A 24,896-nucleotide genomic window follows, 5' to 3' on the forward strand; every position below is an offset into this window, starting at 1 on the left:
ACACTTAGTGGGCACTGCTTTTTTCCCTTTCTTTTTTTCTTTTTTTCTTTACCAAGATGGACACCTTCACAAAGAAGGGGTGTAGAAATGCATGATAAGTTCAGTTTTAAGTTTTAATAAATAAAACCAAAAAATAAAATAATAAAACAAAAAGTTTTGTTTTTTTGACCGTTTACTTTCTTCCAGCAGCCTGGTAGAATGTCAGGTATCATCAAACTTGAACTCAGGCAGAAGACAGTTTGGCTTCTGTGTGGGGCCTTACAGGCTGAAACTGGACTAACATTTTTTTCTCTGACTGGGAGTTATTACAACTAAATAAAAGCACATACACCTATCTCTAAGAGGTAATGCTACACTTCCAAAACACTTTAAAGTGGTTGTAAACCCTTACAACACACTTTGACCTACAGGTAAGCCTAGATTAAGGCTTACCTGTAGGTCCAAGAAATATCTCCTAAACCTACACGGTTTAGGAGATATTTGCCGAAAGACAGGCACCGTTGTCTACGGCGCATGCGCCGTAGACAGCGGCGTGCAGGCGCACTGAGCGCGGCACCGTCAACTGCGAATATGCCGCGCGTGGCGGCTCCCGTGCGCATGCGCGGGAGTGACGTCATCGCGGCTTCGCTGAATGACAGCGGCGGAGCAGCGAGACCCACTGCGAATATGGATGCGCCGAACTACAGGGGACAGCGGTGACATCGCTGGCTCCTGTGTCAGGTAAGTGACACATAATGGACTACTATGTGATGCATAGTAGTCCATTATGCTTTATCTTTGCAGGGAATGAAAGAGGAAGTAAACTCATCAGGGTTTACTTCCTCTTTAAAGTCCAATTAAACCTTAAAGTGGTTGTAAAGGCAGAAGGTTTTTTTATCTTAACGCATTAAGATAAAAGCCTTCTGTGTGCAGCAAACCCCCCCCCCCCCCCCCCCCCCCAAACATTTACCTAAGGACCCTCTCTGTCCAGCAATGTCTGAGATTCTCCCTCCTGATTGGCTGAGACAAAGCAGCAGCGGCCACTGCTATCAATCAAAGTCAGCTAGCCAATAAGGAGAGAGAGGGGCAGGGCTGGGTTGGGGCTCTGTGTCTGAATGGACACAGGGAGCTGTGACTTGACTCGGGGGCACTTGACAGGAGAGAAGGGCCAGGATCACAGAAGAGGGACCAGAGAAGCGAGAATATGAGGATCCTGTTCTGTGCAAATCCACTGCAACAGAGCAAGTACAAATAACATGTTTGTTATTTTTATAGGGAAAAAAACGAGATTTTACAATCACTTTAAGTTTAAATCAGCTAAATGCATTCTGGATACATCAAAACAAAAAAAATTAAATGTCTTACACTTCATTTTCTTTCTAAAGCAGCCACAGCTGGAATAGAAAAGCATGTTCCCTGCTAGGAGCTGCAGAGAAAGATCCTTACTAATTGTATGGAAGCAGTGATCTCATTGCGGAGGTCCAACACGCCCCTAATGAGTCAGAATTGTAGCTCTGCAATCAGCAAGGGTCATGTTTCCTTCTGATTGGAGAATTCTGACTGTGAATTCCACTCTGCAGCATGCTGGCAGGGGAGAGGTTCTTATTAAAGGAAACAAATTGTAAGACTTTGCCCGCCTTTTGTTTGGAATGTACTATTATTGTTATGGTTTGTAGAAGCAAACTGCTTTCCCTTTTTATATTGACTTGGCTACATCATTTGGATTATACTGCAAGACTTGAACAATACTTAGACTTCCTTGCTAGGCATACACTGACAAATTGTCTTAAAGAGTCTTACATGTTGCCAATGTTATCCAATTGAGACAGCTATTAGTTCATTAGGATAAACAATCCAGCAGTGCTTTGCACAAGCAGCTGACACAAGGGTGCATGGTCTTTTGTCCTTAAATGAATTGTGTCACGCAAGCACAAAACTCCAAAATGTTTCCCAGTTCAGTTCTAATTCACACAGCAAGCCTATTATCGAAGCGGTTAAGAAAACGCTGCAATTTATTGCATTGCTGCTTGTATAGCTCAAAAAACTCAGGTGTACTGCTTCCAAAGAAAAGAAATAATAAGACAGGTCTGACCGAGGATCATCAAAGACATCGACATGGGGATTTGGCAAGGATTTACAATAATCATGGTATGAAACTAATGCTTTATTATGCTGATATGTATCAATTTCAGACTTGTTGCTATCCACTGCTGTGCTGTGTTTGTGTAATGTATCAAATAAAGGAACCCAAAGCCTCAGAACATTTATTAGATTTGATCTGTACTGTAAAAGACATTATTGAATAATTGTCAGGCTGCGTGGCGTTGGTATATTGTGGAATCAATAAGCTTGGTACACAGATCACCATAGAATAATCAAAACGTTCATTGAAGCAGCAGGTCAGAATTTTCATGTTGATCCAATAAGAGATATGATGCTAATCTGCTAGACGGCTAAACTGCTCCCTCTCAAGTCTCAACATGGCTTTCTCTGCTTGAATCCAATTGTACTAATGATTCTTCATATCAGGCATACTGAAACACACGAGAATGTAACCTCATCAAGCCACAAACAATGAATATGAATCCACAGAAGGAAAAAAAATGTGTGGCACTGCTACCAACAACTCTTATTTATGGTAAATGTGAGCTGATTAGGAACAATTAATAATAAAAAAAATAGGTGTTGGTTAAGGAAAGTCTAGAGACTGTGCACTAAAGTGTATGTTCACATAGACAGGAGAAGCTGTGCTAATTGTTTTTACCCAACCAGGTGCAAGGGAAGTGCAAAATATGCCAGGACATTTAAAAGTGAACATTGCTTCATCTAGCGAAAAGACACTTTACAACGTGAGCCTGCTCTGTGACTTTAAGTGTGTAAGTTCACCCTTTCACAAAAAATGAAAAGGGGAACTAACACCCAACATTGTTCCCTGCTGCATTTACCTCCACGAGTAATCAGCTATCAGTGCTCATGGAGCAGCTCTAATAGTTGGGGATTTGAAATTCCCACTCTTCTTCCCCCTTCTGTAGGGCATCCAGGACAGAGCAGAATGATTCCAATTGGTCAAAGCGGTCACATGCCGGTGCAGACCAGTCAGAAATAACCCTTTAAATCGACCCCATAATAACAGATTTTAGCTTCAGTATACCAGAGTAGTGATACTACAGTTTGTCTCTAACCACTTGTCTCCCTTCTTCTTCTCTTACTCTGGGTTGTCCTTAGGATGCAAAGCACACAATTTTGTCATTTTTTTATATCTTCTAATGAGATTTCCCTTTTGGTCTTTCCACTCTATTGTCTGGCTATATTCAGCACCTCGTCATGTTTACCGTTCTGTGCAGTTTTCATTTGCAACTCCTGTGGGGGCATATTTCGTGCTCACCTTGTTATATATTGAAAACCTGGCTATATATGGCTTCAGTGTTAGAATTTGGAAAATGACAGGTCAGCAATGGAGGCAACAAATTTAAGTCAGTATGACCTCCTCTTAAATTATCTCAAATTAAACTAATAATAACCATTTATTAATTTGATTTAATCTCCTTCAAAATTGATTATACTCGTGTATGTATTATATTTGCATCCTTACATATGTAGCACTCTGGTGCTTAGCCAGGTAGTAAGTGTCCTGGCTGATTGTTAGAACATCCACTAACTTTTCCCTAAATCTGGGTTTGTTGCACTTTTCTCTTTTGTCACTGAGTGGCACTGTTACCAGTGACATTGGATTGACAAGGGCATAGAGAAGTCAGATTATGAGTGGATGGGTTGTTTCAGCCAATGGGAAGGGGTCATTGACTTGCTTGGAGAGCCTATTTATTTGGGTTGAGTCAGGTGAACGCTCTTCTGTGCCATCTAGACAGCTGTCTGGGTGGACATGTGTTAAAATGCTCCAGGTTGCTAGGCCAAAAGCCTGAGGCCTATCCCGGGAGTACCTGGCTAGTAGGCTGCCTGAGGCCTATCCAGGAGTAGGAGAAGCAGTGCGGGACTTTTTGTACATGACAACATCTGAAAGTCTCCTATGCCTTGTTAGACCCTGCAAGACTGTGGGTGTCTGCTATGGGGCAAACTCCGTTTTTTTTGATTCCCTGGAGGGGGTGGAGGGGTGGTTGGCACCCATAAGGAAAAATGATAGAAGAACTAGAAAACGCCACTTTAAAGAAAAAAAAGTATAATAACTGCATGGACGATCCAGGGGCACAGCTGATTATTTATTTAGGTTAGAGGGGTAATGTGTAAATGGCTCTCTTCTTCAAAGTTAATGGGGGGAGGGTATACACAAAGGAAATAATATTTGTTATCTTGAGCACATGGGAAGGTCACTTTGGAAGCCCCCAGAGAGGACCTAAAAGGATGGTGATTGAATAGGGAACGAGACACGGATGGTGTGTTAGGTATGAAAAGGGTATGTGGGGATTTATGAGGAATAAGTATATCTTAAATAGGAAATATTTTGTCACTAAAATATCACAGAGGAAAAATGAGAAGAATAGGTAGTGGTTAACAAAGAAAGATTGCATAAAGTATATGGAAATTACACAATTTAGAGTAGATATTCTGAATTATAAGCATTTGTTGTACACTAAATGGTTAAACGGTTAATCCTATGCAGGTAAAAAAAAATCCCTCTCTGAAAATGGACAGAGATGAACTGGACCTACCAATAACATTAGAAGAACTGCAGTGGGCTACAAGGGAGATGGCAGGTCTGAAGTCTCCTGGTCCTGGTGGCCTACTGGCAGAGACCTACAGATTCTATGAGAAGGTGGAAGGTGCTACTACCTGAGCTGTTGGGGTCTTAAATTGGTCAGCGATGGAGGGGGAGCTCCTTACATCAATGATGAAATATACCATAATCATGATACATAAGGAAGGCAAGGATCCACTTAATACATCCTCATATAGACCCTTCTACTTACTGAGTACGGATGTTAAAATCCTGGCGAAGGTCTTGGCGACCAGATTAACTAGGGTCATCCAGAAACTTCTCCACCCCGATCAGTGGGGATTTATACCTTGAAGATCCACTAGCATAAATATAAGATGTGTGTACGTGAATTTACAGGTCCCGGCTGATGGGGATGGATCGAGGGCTATCTTGTCTTTGGATGCCGCTAAGGCTTTTGATAGCCTCAAGTGGCGATACCTGTGGAGGGTCCTGGCAGAGTTCCGATTGGGCCCGGGCTTTATTGATTGGATACAAATGCTATATATAGTGGGCCAGAGGCAAAAGTGAGAGTGAACAACAAACACTGTGACAAATTTTGTGGCATTAAGTGGCATTATATGTGATAACCTTTAATTAATTCTAGAAGATATGCAGGCTTCCTTGCTGAAGGCAATGGAAATAATAACGAATTCTGGCCAATTTTCCGGACTCACTACAAACTGGGAAAAATCCGCAATAGATCCCCTGGACGGTCCCTTGCCTGAGGAGGTTGCTCAAATTCAGATAGAGGACAAACTAAAATACTTGAAAATTAATATCACAAGAGACCATAAACAGTATATCATAAATAAAATGTTTCCAAAATTGGAAAAATTCAGGGGGAAAAATAAAATATGGAAACGTCTCCCATTGTCAGTAGCTGGACGAGGAACTTGATCAAAATGCTATGGATGCCACAGCTTTTGTATGCATTGCACAACTCCCCAGTGTGGGTATACAAAAAGTGGTTCCAAAAGTAAGTCTTTAGAAAGGAAGGAGGGGTTGCACTCCTGCACCCTCAGAGTTATTTCCTTGCAGCACAATTACCCCATATAGGAGGGTGTAGTGGATCGGAAGGGGGATATGGAGGGAGGGAAATGTTGCTACAAAATACCCCACATGGATCAATGTTAGAAGCTATGGAGGCGAGCTTGCTCCCCTCTAGGCTCCCCACACTAAGTCTAATGGTTAAAATATGGGACAGACAGTGAAGACACTGTTAGGGTATAAGGGACTTACAGAATATACTGCCCTATGGGAGAATAGAAATTTGTGCGAAATTCAGAAGTTGGTGACAATTAAGGAATGGCAAAGGTGCGGAATAACATTTATTAGACAGATTAGACAGATTTACAAGGATGATACTCTGAAACATTTTCCGGAATTGAGGGAACAATATACAATATCGAACAAGATATCTACAGGTCAGCTTTGGAGGCTCAGTTTAGAGAGAGGGCTTTGAATGGAGCAAGATTCCTTTGCTCCAGAAGGTAATTAATGCAACCACCCCAAAAGGCCTTATTTCAAGCTTATATCCGTATATACTTAAGGGGAGCCTGGAAAGGATAGGGGCCCCTCCAAGTAGGAGGAGATGGGAACAAGGTGTAGGAATTATATTGGGAGAGCAATGGAGTAGAATCCTTGAATTGAGCCCCTTGGTCTCACTCTCCCCCTCCCAAAAGGATGTCTCACCTGTTTCTACTATATAGAGCATATTATACTCCTCAACAACTTTTTTCGTTTGGCCGTAGATCAGACACTAGCTGTCCAAGGTGTGGTGAAATGGATGGTGATTTAATTCACATGTTTTGCAGGTGTGCAAAGCTATTCCAGTACTAGAAGGGGGTATGCAGAGTTATAAGTCAGGTATTCGGTACTCCAAATCCAGATGTAAGGCACTGCCTACTGGGGTTTGAAGACGGGGAGGGAAACCCCAGTAGGCACCCAGATTGCAATCCTCTGGTATTTATTTCAGGCAAGGAAATTGATAGCACAAAGGTGGCAATCGGACTTACCCCCATCCTGTATAGAATGGGAGCGAGGCATGAACAAGAAAATTTGGAAGGAAAAGTCTGTATATGTCAGAGTGAGGTGAAAGACACTAATAGTCACAAACCATTTGAATGGAGGGAGAAGGATAAGAAGGTTTAAAGAGAGGACAGGGATAAATGAGACCCATGTTAAAGGAAAAAGAAAGGGGGCAGTGAATGTATGCAATAAAAATAAGAGGTGACATACAGGAATGGTAGAGCAGTGTGAATGAGGGCGAAAGGTGTGAAATACGGAGGGGAGGGAGGTCGAGAGTGGGTATTGGGATACCGTGGAAAGAGATGGAACAGAAAGGAAGTGAATGGTGTGATAGAGGGTGTTGTGAGTGTAGATGTGGAGGTTTTGAATGGGAGGAAGATGGTCTCAGTATAGAACAAATAACTGAAAAATGTATTGCGAATATGTCTAGCTCTCATATCTTTGTATCTTTGTATATTAAATGGGGTGGGAGGGGGGGGGGGGATAAGTGATGTTTTGTATGTTAAGATGTTTAGTGGTAACATTTTTCAAAAAATATTAAAAAGTAAAAAAAAAGGATCTCTATTGGCTGTTGCAAGTTCAGTTGGCCTAGATGACAGAAGTTCTACAAATACAATGGCAATATCCGGCTGGAAGGCCCTCAACCTGTATAGCTTTCTGCCTATTAATTTGTCTGAGAGTCTGCCAATTACCATTGCATCTACCTAAGGGTGTCCTGTCCCTAACCCTTCCTACTCCAGTTCTTGTTAAAAGAGAATACATCTCTTCTGTTCGCATCCAAAAAGTGACTGGTGCCCAATTATTCCATCTTGCATTAAACCTGCTATGCTTAGTAACCCACTCTACAAGGAAGGATGTCAGCTCTCCCTGATTCTGGAGGTCACTATTAGGTTTCTAGGGGTCAGGGCCATAGAATTAGGGCAATAGAGCAGATGGCAACATAGGGAAAGTGCATGAAAAAGATTTTTGACTCAAAATAATACAAATTGAATTTCCCATCAGTGATATTTGTTATGCACAATCTTCCCACGATGAATGCTATTTTCTTCATTTTATTTTCCTAGATGCTTTCATATACTTAGATTTATTAGTATAATCTGAAACAAGAATTTAGGAGTAATTTGCGGATGTATTATTGGAAACAGGATGTGCAGCTTCCTCTACAAGGCTTATAGTATTTTTAACTATTGCCAACAGCAAGCCGTTGATCTAGGTGACTGCTAACCAGGTAATTATCTGGTTTGCAAATATAATTTCGGTATAAAAGTGAAAGCAGATTCTGCATGAGATATGTTGAACTGTACCCCTGTGTGTGGACATTGCCTGTCTATGCACCTAAATGATGCAGAATCCAACATGAAAAACAATTGTACCATCTGGCAGAATGCCCTGTTGCCTGCAGGACCTTTCAACAAAGCCCCTCAGCAAACATATATTTTAGGACCAGCCAAATTGGTTTTGTGGCTGTGAGTGCTGGAGTTGCAGCTGATGGAACTCGAGGGTCTATGAACAATCATTACAGCCATAAAATTAACTAAAACCATGCTGCATAGACATGATATGAGTCATAGAATATCTTAATTTGTACACAAATAAAGAATATTCAAAAATAGGGCACATAACTGCAAACAGTTTGTTCACAGTTTATCACAGAAAAAGAGCCATGAGATGCAATCTATTAATGTATATCTTAATAAAAGCATGTACGTTTTGAAATGCTTATTTAGCTTTTTGCACTATGACTAAGCTTACTGTATATGTCATTGCAATATATTGGAATGTCAAGCTACGTCCATTTTGACATCATCACCTTTCCCAGTGGAGCTTACATTGTAATGTTGCCAACATAGTCACAGAAGCATTCAATCAAAAGCTAATTTAGACAATTGTGAAAGCACACTTGAGCATTTGAGCAAATAAAGATGAACCTCATGCCGTTATAAAAGTCACAAATGGATGCAGCTATTTACTGTGTTAATTAATAAATCATTAAAAGGTATTGTTTAATTGCAGCTAGTGTAAGTACTTAAAGCACAGCTTCACCTAAAATGTGACGTTCTGCTCAATCTCCTCCTCCCTCCCTCTCCTTATAGTTTTTTTTAGGAAAAACAGGTACCCGCTCCCACTTCTGCTCTACTCGTCTAGGCAAGCAGAGCAAAAGTTCAGCCCCCTCCCCATCTGCATTCTCCTGGGACATGTCACATGTCCCAAGGGACTTCAGGACCATTTAACCACTTAAGCCCAGGACCAATTTACAGCCAAAGGACCAGGCCCCTTTTTGCGATTTGGCACTGCGCCGCTTTAACTGACAATTGCACGGGCGTGCGACGTGCCTCCCAAACAAAATTGGTGTCCTTTTTTTCCCAAAAATAGAGCTTTCTTTTGGTGGTATTTGATCACCTCTGCGGTTTTTATTTTTTGCACTATAAACAAAAATAAAGCGGCAATTTTGAAAAAAATGCAATATTTTTTACTTTTTGCTTTAATAAATATCCCCAAAAATATATAAAAAACATTTTTTTTTCTCAGTTTAGGCCGATACATATTCTTCTACATATTTTTGGTAAAAAAAAAATCGCAATTAGTGATTATTGATTGGTTTGCGCAAAAGTTATAGCGTTTAAAAAATAGGGGATAGTTTTATAGCATTTTCATAAAAAAAATTTTTTTTACTAGTAATGGTGGCGATCAGCAATTTTTATTGTGACTGCGACATATGGCGGACACATCGGACATTTTTTACACATTTTTGGGACCATTGTCATTTATACAGCAATCAGTGCTATGTAAATGACACTGGCAGTGAAGAAGTTAACCACTAGGGGGCAGGGAGGGGTTAAGTGTGTGTGTGTTTTTTTTTTAACTGTAGGAGGGGCGTGGCTTGGTGTCTGATGTCACTGATCGTCTTTTTCTATAACAGGGAACAGACCATCAGTGACAGGCTCAGTAGGAAGCACAGGGAGAGGTTTGTTTACACAGACATCTCCTCTTTCTTCAGCTCTGTGACCCGATTGCGGGACACCAGCGGCGATCGGGTCCGCTGGTCCTGCAGCCACGGAGCTCAGGACCCATGGCTGGGCACTTAAAGAGCAACGAACAAGTACGTGCTTGTGCCCAGCCGTGCCATTCTGCCGACGTATATGTGCAGGAGGCGGTCCTTAAGCTGTTAAAATTAGCAGCATGTCTCAAGCAGTGGGGAGCCAGCTGGGAAACATCAGGAAATCATGGCCAGCTTTCAATGTCCAAGATGATGGCACTGAAGGCCTGATGACTGGCAAAAAAACAGCCCAGGTGAGGACAGCACCGGATCCCTGGGCTGGTAAGTGTTTCTTTATTAAAAGTCATCAGCTACAGTATTTGTAGCTGCTGACCTTTCTTTTTTCTGTAAAGGCCAAAGTTCCTCTTCCTCTAAATGTGATTTGGTATCAGCCTCTTGCAATCCAATGTACATCAGAACTTAGAGTGGGAGAAGAAAGGGCAAGAGGCTGCATGCAAAAACACATACAGTGTAGACTTCTGATAGGAGCAGACTGAGCAAAGGAATGACCTCGCCAATCTGCAGCTGTTCTTTCATCTTCCAGTCAGAAGGCTGGAGGTTGAGAGAGGACACCACTTTTTTTTTTATATATATTACCTGCTCGTGGTGTCATCTGCTTAGCTCTGCTGTCTGACAAGATGTATAAATCTCACAAATAAATTGACAGAAATACTGTACACATCCTTTGGCAGTTTATTTTTTGTGTATGAAGTTCAGCTTTATTTCTTTTAAAGGAATCATTTTCACCCTAGTCTTTTCACACATAAAATATACAATCAACTTCAGAGGGTTTTCTAATTCTCTTGAACCCAATTCGGTAAACTTTAGAGTTGATTTACTAAAGGAAAATAGACTGTGCACTTTTCAAGTGCAGTTGCACTCATTTTCCTTAGTAAATATAATTTCGTAAAGATTCTCTTTGTAAAGAATCCCCAATCAGGTGCAAGGAAAAAAAAAAAAACATTTTTGCTAGCATATGATTGGGTGATGGAAATCGGCAGAGCTTTACCACATTTACTAAGCTCTGGGGAAAATGAGTGCAACTGCACTTGCAGAGTGCACATTCTATTTGTCTTTATTAAATCCGCAGTGGTCGCCTCGCCATGACTTGATCTTGCCAAGTGATGCACTCAATTTGTCATTTTGCCAGAGCTGGGCAAAGATAAGAATAAGTAAAGCTTTCTTAGAGAGTAAAAATGTGCACTGTGAGCATTCATTTTTGCTCACAAAAAAGCCAGTTATTCTCTTTTCCATTAAGAGAGAAAGTACTGCATACTCCATGTACTGTTACCACTCTTTGACTGTAACTATCTGTTAAGTTATTGCATTTAAGGATAGACAAGTGCCTTGGATCAAATAATTTTTAGTGAGCTGTCTGACCATCTATGGCTAGTCTTATACTGCAATGAACATTCCACCAGCCAGACAGATGTTTGTAAATGGCACTTCTTTATTTAGAACAGAATTCCAGGCACAGACAATTTTATAAATCCTTTTTGTGCAAAAAATATACTTTGGTTCACATTTAGTAAAGGTACAGCTGTCTGCTGCATACTGTAAAATCTACTTTTTTGTTTATGCCAGATACTACAGCTATCATTGTACTTCCAACCTGCCGTGAGTAAGGGAGCTGCAGCTTCTCTCCACTTTTCCCCCCTTGTCCATTCACACAATTGATTGTATTCTGTGAGCTATTCACAAAATACAAGGCATTCTGCGAATGAGCAATTGAAGAGGTGATAGTTAAACAGCAGGTATAAGAGCCGCAGCTAACCACAGTGTGCTGGAAATACAACAATAACATCTGGCATGAATAGAAAAGTGGATTTTGCAACACTTAACAGCCAGCTGTATCTTTACTACACAAGAGCAGAGGTACTGATTTTACAAAAGAATGAATAAAAAAACTGTGCCCGGCGTTCTCAAAAAACGAATTTGTGGTCAAAGTGTAAAATGATATATTCATTTCAACATTGTATTTCAATTATTTCAAGCTTACTCCTATAAATCTGAACAGTCTTGATGTTTGTAAACTTACTTTGTGAAGACCCTACACATTTACTTCCTTATATACTGTGACACATATTCACTATGCCCTTTAAGTGGAGTCTGTGTCACACTCTGTCACACACTTCACAGAGCCTGCCTTCCAAACAACAGAGGTACTCAGAGGAGGAGTTTCAGGGGGCAAAGTCAGTACAGGAATTACTGCGTACATGTAGCAAGGTATTGTGGGATATGTAGTTTTCAGAAATTTAAAGTAAAAAGCAAAGGAGAAGCTGTAGCATGCTGGGAATCCAGGAAGTTGTGGAATTAGATGGCCAGTAGACAGGCAGAACTCACAACATGAAAGCAAATTTTAGCAAATGGACTTTTATTAGATTGTCGAAAATAACCATTGTTTGTATTGCTATTACAATGCTGATATGATAAAATTTAATTGTATGTATGACTATAGAGCTCCATTAAAAATACTGAAGATCTTGGAATATTCTCTGCAACCCTCTGAGAAAATAACACTAAAAGGTACATTTTAGTAAAATTAATGAATTATTGTTGCTTTTCCATATCGGGACATGGTTCCTCGCTACCTCTTTGCTGCAGCATCCTTGCCTGCCTAAGCTTTAATTCTATCTGGTGTTGGAGCTCACATCTTCCATCCTCCATCCTCCACCCCACATGCTCAGGCATAGCAATTGTCCACCCAAGCCAGAGCACTGTTGCAAAGGTAAGGCTACACTCTCTTCTCAACTCAGAAGCCCCACTCTATTAGGAAGGGTCCCAGCAGTACAGAGAGGTGACTGGAGATCATGACAGGCTAAGTATACATGTCAACAATAGACTATGTTCCATAGTCAAAGTTACAGAGTTTCTTCAGCAACATGATACACAGACCTACCGCCTACCTGCTTAGTACTTTAGTTTTCTATCCAGGTAGTGCCCTTGTCCACCAAGCTCTGTTTTGTCAGTAACGTGGTGATCCGAGAACCAGTCCTGGGACAAGGTCATCCAGTGCCCAGGGCAAAAATGGCAAACTGCCCCCCCTTCATCCCATTTATTACGATTGAGGCATGGGTGCATCGTATGTTATAAACTATAAAATGTAAAATCCTTCTTCATTTTTTACTGGACAGCACACTGAAGAAGAAGTGGGAGTAAAGTAAGTCCAATTGCTTCAGTAATAGTAACTCCCAGCATTGATATCAGTGGATGCAATAAAAAAAACACAATAATTGGTGCTGGTTTCCACAATAATAACATCCAGCATTAGAGCCAGTCTCTGCAAATGTTACCCCCCCCCCCCCCCCCAGCATTGGTGCCAGTTTCTGAAATAATAGCCCCCCAGCATTGCTGCCAGGTTTTTCATAAATAAGCCCCAGTATTGGTGCCAGTTTCTGCAATAATAACCCCCAACATTGGTGCCAGTTTTTGCAAAACAGGCATACCCCACTTTTAAGTACACAATGGGGTTTAAGCTGGAAAGTGCAAAATCATTCTCACTTCTGCATAGAAACCAATGAGCTTCTAACCCCAGATTAAGCTTTGGTAATAAAACCTGAAAGCTCATTGGTTTCTATGCAGAAGTGAGCCTGATTTTGCACTTTCCAGATTTAGTAAATAAACCCCATTGTGTACTTAAAAGTGGGGTATGCCTGCAATAACCCCCAGCATTGGTGTCCGTCTCTACAATTAAAACCCTTTGGCATTGGTGTCAGTTTCTGCAACAAAAATCCCCTAGCATTGGTGCCAGTTTCCATAATAATAACCCCCTAGTATTCGTTTCAGATTCTGCAATAATACCTCTAGCATGTTTCAGTAGCAGCAAATATAACCCCCAGCATTAGTGCCAGTTTATGCAATAATAACTCCTACATGAGTGGTCAGTCTTGTTTTACTATTTAGACCTCCCTTTATTGGTAGACTTTCAACCTTCTTCTTGCATTGATGGTCAGGGGCAGTGTTATTTAAAACATCCCTCACCATTGGTGGTCAGTGGCAGTGTCACCATTTTTCCAGGTCCTGCTAAGAACCCATACTTGTGAGACAGGAGGAAAGCTATTTTAAAAACACAGACTTCTTGCTGTCTCTGACATATGGAATGCCCAACGTAAATATGAAAAAATACTCTACTGTAATTTCTTACCACCACCGTCCAGACTAAAGACCTGCCTAGGAAGTCTGAATGTAATCTGTGATATATTGGACAGTAAACTCCAAGTTACCTTTTCATGAGCTTCAAATGTTTTGGCCGCGGAAGATTTCAGATAACTCAGATTAAGTCAAATTGCATTATTTGTCTTATTTTGACACAGGAACAGTGTCAATATATTCCTAGGTTTGCCATACGTCTATGCCAATGTGCTTACCATGGTGAAAACTCTAAAACTCTCCTGAATGCAACCATTTGAAAGTTGTTTGTTATTACGGTAGGCTTCCCTAACTTCTGTTTATTTATTTTATGATATATTGTGATGTATTTAATTTTTTTATTTTCCAGATGGGAAAAATTAAGAAAAACATCAAAAATGTTAATATGTACAACTGTCTTTCATGTTGCCTTTAGAACAGCGTGTGCGTAAAGGCTAATATGATCACTTGTAAACCGATTACTCCCATGGGAACAGGTAAATAAATCAAGTACAGAATTATTTGTTAATACTATAAGACAATATAACTGTCTTAGGATAATCCTCTTAATCCCTTGAGGAAGGTAACAAATTTGAAAGCTTTGAAAACGGCTAACATTAAATTCCTGTGTACATACATACACCTGTCACTTCCCCAGTGTAATTAAATGGAGAGGGGTAAGACAGAAGATATCAGCATTTGTTCACTCTTATTCACTCATATTTTATTTAATATTCTTAACCCCTTGTAATCAACACCAGACTAATGATGGCCATACACTATAAGAAAAATCAGGCAAACCCAATTTTGAAAAATGAACATTCGGCCTCGAACGCAAACGATAGTGCCATGATGTAATGACCGATAAATCATTCAGTGGACATAAATAAATACATTTTATGTTTTTTTTTACATATACCTGGTGTGGACAGGTCGGACGGGAAACACATTAACCTTTTAATTTATCGTTCGTTCAGCAGAAAATTTCCAAACTTGTCCTTCGTTTTTTTGGCTCAAAAACATCCAAACGATTATCTATTTTGTGCCTATTAACTGGCCGAAAAAACGAATGAACGGTCTAATGACCGAATTTCGGCCGATTTTTAGTATAGTGTATGGCAAGCATACGATTTTAAACCTGAGCTTTCCTTACCTCTGGGATTTTGATTTCTGGAATGAGTCAGACCTTTGTAATACCCTACTGCCCAGTAGGTAGTAATCTGCCCCACCCTTTTATGTGTGTTCACCTTTGCCTTGCACTACTATCATTAAAATTACAGATTTTAATAAATGGTTAAAAATATCATATAGTGATTTTATTAGTACATTGTTTTAATAAAAACCTTGTTTTGATTTTGTATTATAGGCCAATATATATAGATACGTGTCCAGCCTGAAAATATAGCCATGCATTTCACCCCCCCCCCCCCCCCCCCACCTCAGCACTGCATGGGTTATATGCTCATTTTGCTATGGGGCATATAAATAAGGTAAATTACTTACCCTAATTCTCTCTCTCCTGGAACCTAGAACTTTTCTCTGTGACTCCCAGGATGTGGGTGGGCCCTCGACGTCCAATGATGTCCAATGATGTCAGAGAGTCTGCAACTGGTCAAGCAGTGAAGAGAGAGGGGTTCAGTAGACCAGTCCTACAGCATAGAGGAAGCCTGTATTATTGAGAAATAAGGTAAGTAATTCACCTTATTCATTATCCCCTAGACAAAATGAACATTTAACCCATGCAATGTGGGGGTGGGGCAGTGGAGGAGGGGACACTGCATGGGTACATTTTGGATCTTTAAAATAGGATTACTTTTAGTGTGTATGTGTCTACTGTACTGTATATGTTTAAATGTGCATCAATATATAGAATTTTACTACCCACTTTGTAGCACAGTTGGTGATTTTTTAAAACGTCAAAATAGCAGCACTTTTGGCCATGATAATAAGAAAATGATGACCAAAAAATTCCAATTTTCACACAAATTACAAGCAGAGGGATTCTAGGATGAAACATACCTCTCCAGATGAATCACAGAACAAGAGCCTATTGATTTTACAGTGGTGTAATTCTAAGTCTAGAATTCCTAACCATGGTTATCTAGGATATATATCAAAGCAAATCGATATGAATGTTTCCATGGCACATAGACATGTACAACAAAGTTTTTATTTTTATTTATTTTCTTTGCTTTTTTCCTACAACTACTATTTCGGCATTTTCACAATTCCCTTTTTATGAAACCCATTAGAAAAGCACCATAGGCTACTAAAGTTTTAGTAAAGTATGCACAGGCAAAACATTTGTTCTTTTTTATTTTTGATAGAGTTCTGAAAGTTTAAAACTCAGTTTATTTTTTGCTGTCTTCTTCCTGTTGAGGAGATTTCCCTTAGCTTCCTGTCCCAAAGATCCAATAAGAAAGAAATCTTCAATAAGTGAGGTGAACTCCCCTCCTAAAGAGCTGTCACAGGAATAGGTCTATATATCTGAAGATTTACCCTCACCAGTAACAACTGCAAAATGTAGGATTACCTATCATATTCTGTCTCTGTGAAAATGGTCACCAGGACAAAAAGAATGTGTAAACTGACATAGCAAGAATACAGACAGCAGTTATAACTTCATTGGAGTCCTAATTCTTCCCTGCTGTCTTTTCAAAACGAAACAAAGATGTTTGGACTTTATGCATGCACTTTATAATAAAGAAGATGTTCTCCATATAGATGAAATGAGACAGACTACAGTCCTGTACTGGGTTCCCACGGCTTTGTGGTCCTGGCAGAAAGGTCTAGACCAGCCAGGCTAAATTTATCAACCACATGTCTGTTGCTACCTGCTGCATTGAAAGCTCCATATGTACTGCAACGGAGAAGGAACTAGAGCAGCGATTCCCAACCTTTTTCACATGTGTACCCCTTGCCAGCCCATTTCCATAAATGTTGCCCCTCACAGGTTGGAATAAAGGGTGGATCTTAGGCAAAGTTAAATGCTCATTGAATTCTGGGGGTGAACAAATTATGCTTACAAGTAGGATGGGAGGGGATAGGTCCTGGTCATTGTCCCCTTGTGTGTCCATGAATGGAGAGTAGGATGGTAGGTTATTGGACCCCTATACAAACCCTACAGAAAGTAATGAAGTGTGGCCTGATAGCTAGGAATGTTTTATGCTTGCCACTGAGAAAGACCTCAATGAAATAAAGAAACCAACAACACTAAAAACTAAGCACAGCTATTGCAAGTGCTTCTAACCCAACACAACAGGTTTGGGATACATAGGTGTCATTCCAGTTCGCTATGTCTCAGCAAACAACCTGCCAGGCGCTTCTAGAGGATGTTTTTCCACATCAGGTCACAGACTTTGGTGGTGGGGTTCTTTAACTGTTCACTCAGAGACCTCCTCAGTAATGATGAAATCTGGCAGCTCATTTGCTTGTTATTGTAAATACATCAGCAACATCCCAGAACTTCTCAGCACCCCCTAGATGGCTGTAGTGGTAAGTGTCCTGGAAGAAGGGGAAGGAGTGAGACACCAGTAGGGCTCACAGCATTGCCTCAGGATGCACAAGCACTCACATCTCAGACCGGCGCTGTGCCTGGGTAAGGAAGGCTTTTACCCTGCTACAGGTATACCCCACTTTTAAGTACACAATGGGGTTTGTTTAGTAAAGCTGGAAAGTGCAAAATCAGGCTCACGTCTGCATAGAAACCAATGAGCTTCCAGGTTTTATTACCAAAGCTTAATTGAACAATCTGGGGTTAGAAGCTCATTGGTTTCTATGCAGAAGTGAGCCTGATTTTGCACTTTCCAGCTTTTGTAAATAAACCCAATTGTGTACTTAAAAGTGGGGTATGCCTGTATTGAGACTTCATCACTGCCTGAATGAAGGTCTACACTTCCCAGTTGTGCATTTACAGGCACATGTATGCCTATGCAGACCCCAGAAATGTCCTGTTGCAGACCCCAGAACCCAGGTTGTAAACCACTGGACTAGAAGATATATATACACACAGGCCAAGATCAGCCATTCTTGAATGCTATGACTGACAAAAGCGGAAATCTGATTCACTGTTATGGACAAGCATATATAATTATTGTTCAAACTGTCCAAAGAAGCCCAGAAATGTGCATTACGTTTTCCTTGCATACTTTAGTGCTAAGGTGCTTAAAACAACATGACTAGGGATGAGCTTCGTGTTCGAGTCGAACGTACGTTCGACTCGAACATTGGCTGTTCGGCCGTTCGAATTCCGAACGTTTGGGCCGTTCGCGTCAAAATTCGAGTGACGCGCGCGCGGACCACAATGCACTGCGGTGGCGCAGTGCATTGCTGCCCCATGATTGGCCAAGCATGCACTGTGACCCCGCATGCTTTGCCAATCGCAGCGCCGGCAGCGAGGAGAGCCATGATTGGCCACAGGCATCCTGCCTGTGGCCAATCATAGCTCAGGCTGTGTAGTGCACGCCCCACACTATATAAGGCCGCCTTTGAGGCGGCCTCGTGTAGTGTGTTACTTAGCATCTGAAGCAGTGGGTGTTCTGTGTACCTTCAACACAGTACACACCGATCGTTTTTGGCTGATTTCCTATCTTGCTGCTGTGTAGTGGTTGTTGTCTGTGCCCTGACTGCAGTATACACCACTATATTCACCTCACCTATATAGCTAGTGATCTAGCTTTAACCACTTAACAACTGCCCATTGCCGATTAACGGCTTCAGGGGGGTTGTTTAACTCTGAGAGGCCGTTAATTAACGGCCTCCCAGAATTCTGCTCTCGCGTGCCCCGAGGTGTGCGCACTCGAGAGCATCCGTGACCGCCGGGTCGCATCACGGATCACGGTAAACGGCCGCTCATAGCGGCCGTTTACCACGTGATTGCTCCGTCAAATGACGGAGTGATCACTTGGAAACAAACCGGCGTCATGTTATGACGCCTGTTCCTCCCTCCCCTCTCTGTACCGATCGGTACAGCGGAGGGGAAAGAGATCGGTGTCAGCAGCGATGTGGGCTGCATCTGCAGTGCCCACATCGCTGCTCACCGAATTTAACCCCTCAATTCCCTGCCAATACTCTGCAATACCAGTGCATACTCTGCAGTACCCTGCCATTACTCTGCAGTACCCCGCCATTACTCTGCAGTGCAGTACCCTGCCATTACTCTGCAGTGCAGTACCCTGCCATTACTCTGCAGTACCCCCCATTACTCTGCAGTAACCCCCATTACTCTGCAGTACCCCCCAATACTCTGCAGTACCCGCCATTACTCTGCAGTACCCGCCATTACTCTGCAGTACCCCCAATACTCTGCAGTACCCTGCCATTACTCTGCAGTGCAGTACCCCCCATTACTCTGCAGTAACCCCCATTACTCTGCAGTACCCCCCAATACTCTGCAGTACCCGCCATTACTCTGCAGTACCCCCAATACTCTGCAGTACCCTGCCATTACTCTGTAGTACCCCCCAATACTCTGCAGTACCCTGCTATTACTCTGTAGTACCCCGCCAATACCCCGCCAATACTCTGTAATACCCTGCCATAAATTGCCATACCCAGCCATACTCAGAGATACCCAGCCATACTCAGTGATACCCTGAAATACCCAGCCATAGACGCCCCCCACCCCTCACTGCACTCCGGTGCTTCTACCAACTCGCCAGTACGATCAAAGCCAGAATCTTTTTTTTATTTTTTATTTCAGGCTTCCCAGCCTAGAGGTGAGATGTGGGGTCATATTGACCCCCCAGATTTCACTGTAAAGAGGACCTGTCACCCCATATTCCTATTACAAGGGATGTTTACATTTCTTGTAATAGGAATAAAAGTGATCAAAAATATATTTTTGGGGAAAAAAATGTCAAACTAAAATAAATAAAGTAAAATGAACAATAAAAAAATAAAATAAAAATTAAAGCGCCCATGTCCCCATGTGCTCGCATGTGCCACACATGTGAGGTATCGCCGAGAATGTTAGAGCGAGAGCAATAATTCTAGTCCTAGACCTCCTCTGCAACTCAAAACATGTAACCAGTAAAAAAAAAATTAAAGCGTCGCCTATGGGGATTTTTTAAGTAGCGACGTTTGGCGCCATTCCACGGGCATGTGCAATTTTGAAGAGTGACATGTTTGATATCTATTTACTCAGCATAACTTCATCTTTCACTTTATGCAAACATTGGGCTAACAAGTGGTTAATAATAGAGCTTGCAGTCAGTAGTGTTAGGAGATAGTGCGTGCTGTCTGCGTGCTCTGTACCCAGTACATACCGCTATAATATAGGGCAGGCCCCTACTTTCAAACATCCAACTTACAAACATCTCCTACTTGCAAACGCAAGGAGACAGCAGCAAGTGAGATGAAAAAAGATGGTTGACAAAACAAATTATACAGGGGTGATAACCCTTCCCTATGTTTTCCAAAAAGCTTAAAGATAGTTTTTTTGACTGGAGCTACACTTTAAAAATGTACCGGTTGAAAATGACAAACAGATTCAACTTAACACAACAAACCTACACAGTCCCTGTCTTGTTTGCACCGCCTGTATACTGCTGTTCTGAGTATATAGGGCCTGGGGGCCACACGCATTTCCTTTTTTTAATATGGGTACGGGGTTCCCCTTAATATGCGTACAAGACCCAAATAGGCTGGTAATGGGCAGGGAGGGCTACCCATGCCATGTTTCTAAATGATTTTCAACCATATTGCAGGAACCAGATAGAACATTAAAACCGCAAGCAGTTTTAAATGGTGTTATTTCTGTTTAATGTCATTTTGTGCAGGGACTGTTCTAAACACGGGAAACACGTGGCACTTCACAGGCATACTACAGACACCCCCCAGGCACCATATTTAAAGGAATATTTCACTTTTTTTTTTCACTTTAATCGTCATTAAAATCAGTGCTCCCGCCAAAACGGCCGTTTTTAAAACTTTTTTTTGCAGTGACCCATGTCCCCTGAGGCAGGAGGCAGGTCCCCAAACCCTTTTTAGGACACTATCTTGCATATTAGCCGTTAAAATTAGCACTTTCCAATTCGAACGTTCGAGTCCCATAGACTTCAATGGGGTTCTAACGTTCATACCGAACGCAGGGGTCGTTCGCAAGTTCTGGTGCGAACCGAACCGGGGGGTGTTCGGCTCATCCCTAAACATGACCCAGTTAACAATTATCTGAGCTGAATTCTACAATGTAACACAAATAGGTATAGCACATTTCATTTAAATAAAATACCCATATATACCACTATTCATATTACTGAAAATTAAACATTGGCTAAAAAGCCACTAGGTTGTCAGCCATTGCCGACTTACTGTCATACTATTAAAAATGAATTGACTGCTGAGGATCACTGCACAAAAAGACCTAAACTGTCTCATGCAAGCTATAGACTTCATTTAACCCTTATTGATTCTTGTTGGAAAACACAGTAGTAGACTCCAGACAGTACATTAAACCTCTCATGTCTACCATTTTTTTCTATTCCCTATAACAGATGTTGGCGAGCAGTCACTGCAGTTGTTTTATTTTGGTCAGTTTGCAGTATAATTTGTCAGTATAGTTGGTCAGCTTGCTTTGTCATAGCAGAATAACAAGTTAAAAGGTATCTAAACTCAAGAAAACAAAAATAATAACATTTTAGTTCATCAGTTTTTATATTTGGTGGCCTTCTTTCTTTTTTCAGGATTGTTTCCCTTTATTTCATCTGGTGTTTCTGCAAGTGTCCCAGGTTGACAATGCATACTTATTCTACTTTAAATGTGGAGGAGCCGAGTCATCACCCTAGGGCAAGAAGTGTGTTAAGACTACAGAGCACCTCTTTCTCTACTCATTTTCATAACATGGAGAGTGTTTTGTGGTCCACAGTGAGCAGTGAGTGCATTAACATTTAATAATATTCTTTCAGGCAAAAAGAGATGAGAAGAAAAAGGCCAGGCTCCATTTAAATATTATATTTGGCCAAGTGACAACCAATTAGGTTGTTAGGCACACCACTGCTATTGTCCTTTGTATCCATTTTTTCTAAATAAGTCTCATTATTTGCTTAAAAAAATTAGGTAAAGTACTTATGCGCTACTAGAAATGTTGATGATTAAAGTAGTGTAAATCAAAGTGTATATAGGCGCTGAACTTCTAAAGTGTCACCAGCACCAATATATATGTAAATAGTAAAGTAAAGCAGGGCTATATACTATAACCAATACTAAAATAACATAACGTGTTATATATAAAAATAGAGTGCAAATGCGATAAACAAATCCTATGTCAATGTGCAAAAGTGCAATCATATGTCATCAAAAATAGTCCAATGACAATAGAATAAAGTTCATTAAATATCACAGTGATTGAAAGTCTCTTCAATTGTGCAAAATAGGTGCAAAAGCAGAAGGGGGGAGAGAGGGGGAAAAGTGTCCAAGGGCAAATCAGCAGGATAGGGTGTGATGATAGTCTGGAACCTTCAACAATCCACACCCAGTGTGTTCTAGCCTCTCATCTCAAGGATAGGCCCCAATGGGCCTAGTCAAGCATCATGATGTTGGATCCTGGTGAACTGTGCTGTCTACCTCTACAATGGAAATATCCCAGCGGGATAAGGAATAACTGCAGCCTCAAGGGATGGATGGATATTTTCCCATGTGATCCACGTTTCACAACAAACTATTCCAATATTGTCTCCAGATCCAGGGTGTTACATAAAGGATATAAGAGCCTCCATAGTGTAGTAGTTTAAAAAATCGTAGGTCTTTTATTTAAAATAGACAAAAAAAAATCTAAAAATGGCAAAGCCAGCAGACAGGTTTTCTTCTAAGATTGCCCTGTATTTGGCTCCATCCATCTTCCCATGAACTCTGACCAACTTCCCTGTCTCTGCTGAAGAAAAGCATCCCAACAACATGATGCTGCCACCACTATGTTTCACAGTGGGGCTGGTGTGTTTAGGGTGATGTGCCGTGTTAGTTTTCGGCCACACATAGCGTTTTGCTTTTAGGCCAAAAAGTTAAATTTTGGTCTCATCTGACCAGAGCACCTTCTTCCACATGTTTGCTGTGTCCCCCACCTGGCTTCTCACAAACTTCCTATGGCTTTCTTTCAACAATGGCTTCTTCTTGCCACTCTCCCATAAAGTCCAGATTTGTGGAGTGCACAACTAATAGTTGTCCTGTGGACAGATTCTCCCACCTGAGCTGTGGATCTCTGCAGCTCCTCCAGAGCTACCATGGGCATCTTGGCTGCTTCTCTAAATAATGATTTCCTTGACCAGCCTGTCAGTTTAGCTGGATAGCCATGTCTTGGTAGGTTTGCAGTTGTGCCATACTCTTTCCATTTTCCGATGATGGATTGAATAGTGCTCCATGAGATGTTAAAAGCTTGAGATATTTTTTTTATAATGTAACCCTGCTTTAAACTTCTCTACAACTATATCCCTGACCTGTCTGGTGTGTTCTTGGCCTTCATGATGGTGTTTGTTCACTAAGGTTCTCTAACAAACCTCTGAGGTCTTCACAGAACAGCTGTATTTATATTGAGATTACATTACACACAGATGGACTCTATTTACTGATTAGGTGACTCCTGGAGGCAATTGGTTCCATTAGATTTTTGTTGGGGTAACAGAGTAAAGGGGGCTAAATACAAATGCATGCCACACTTTTCAGATATTTTTTGTGAAAAAAATTGAAAACCGTTTATCATTTTCTTCCCACTTCAAAATTATGTGCCACTTTGTGTTGGTCTTTCACATAAAATACATTTACGTTTTTGGTTGTAACGTGACAAAATGGAAACAATTTCAAGGGGGTATGAATACTTTTTCAGGGCACTGTACTGGTCATCCTACTGGGTTCTTTTTATTTTGCCCTTCTGGTTTTTTATTTAGCATGACCATATTCTATCTAATTTAGTAAATTAGATTGTCCCCTTTTCCCTTTTATAATTACGTGTGCGTTATCTGTCTCATATACTGCGAAATTTGAATAAAAATTTTAAAGTTGAAGGCCAGCCATGGGGACAAAGACACCAATAAAATGAGTACAGAGATTTTAGCTTTCCCCCAATTTTCTAACAATATATTTTATTGCTGTTCCTGTTGAAGATTGTCCCTCATTTTCTGCCCCAGAGAGGACATTGTCATTATGAGAAGGGAGAGGAAATCTACTCAATAGGGACAGAGACAAAAGTAAAAAGAAGTTATAACCTTTTCCCACTCTAATCAATACTACTGGCTGGAGTTACACTTCAAAGGAGGTTACGAACAACGGAGTTAATGAATCTCCTTCACGCACTTATTGGGAAGACCTAGTTGCGCACATATCCCCTCTGTCCCCCCAATAGCAGAGCTCCTGTAATCCTCATCTCTCATAAAAGACAGCTGACCTTTAGACAGGAATAGCTTGGTTTAAGCACAAAGAAAACTTTGAATCCCAAAGTATGTTTACGTTGAAGTTGCTCTTCCCACTTGGTCTGTGTCTGCACCTATGCAGCACAATGTAATCTTTGTAGAGATTTTCTAGGAAATACAAAGGTGTCTCGTGGGGCCCGTGTTTGTACAATGAAACAACACATCCCTCCCCTTCTTGTGGGGATCCTGAAAGAAATCAATACATCCCTAAACCTCTCAGCCCTTCTTCCACATCCTAATTAGCAATGGAGTTCCTGAGATGGCAGGAGTGCGGCTTTTGCTTGTCTCTTTACAATTCAGTGATCTGATTAAACTGATGCTGAAGTGCCTTATTGCCATGGCAATCACGTGCCACTTCAATACTTATGATATGTCTGAAGCTAGAGATCTTGTATAAACGTTCCTGCACATTTGGATCAATAAAGTTACGCATTTTGAATGTATGTATGAGGATTCGAATAATCAAAAAGACTGCAGTTCAATAAAACGGAGCACTTCCTGTAAAATGTAATCATATTTTTCACATTCTTTGCCCTTCCCACTCATATGTGAGCTGATTCAGTTAGCTTTTTTCAAGCACCAGCATACAAAGGTTGCATTAAAAATGGTTTCAGCA

The 24,896-nt window shown here is 41.0% G+C and overlaps 1 protein-coding gene across 2 annotated transcripts in view; it reads right to left on the reverse strand.

Moving 5' to 3' along the window:
* Positions 1-24,896, reverse strand: part of RTN4RL1 (reticulon 4 receptor like 1) — a 262,130-nt gene that overhangs the window by 19,487 nt on the left and 217,747 nt on the right. Inside the window, exon 2 of one of the 2 annotated variants that reach the window (XM_077480577.1) lies at positions 15,387-15,550. The exons of the other annotated variant lie outside the window; for it this stretch is intronic. The gene's annotated coding sequence lies outside the window, so the exon portion shown is untranslated. The remainder of the gene's footprint in view (positions 1-15,386; positions 15,551-24,896) is intronic. 2 annotated transcript variants of the gene reach the window in all.

This window comes from Lithobates pipiens, unplaced genomic scaffold, assembly GCF_037356315.1.
Source record: "Lithobates pipiens isolate NorthernLeopardFrog02 unplaced genomic scaffold, aLitPip1_a1.2 Scaffold_16, whole genome shotgun sequence".
In the NCBI taxonomy this organism is placed as follows: Eukaryota; Metazoa; Chordata; class Amphibia; order Anura; family Ranidae; genus Lithobates; species Lithobates pipiens.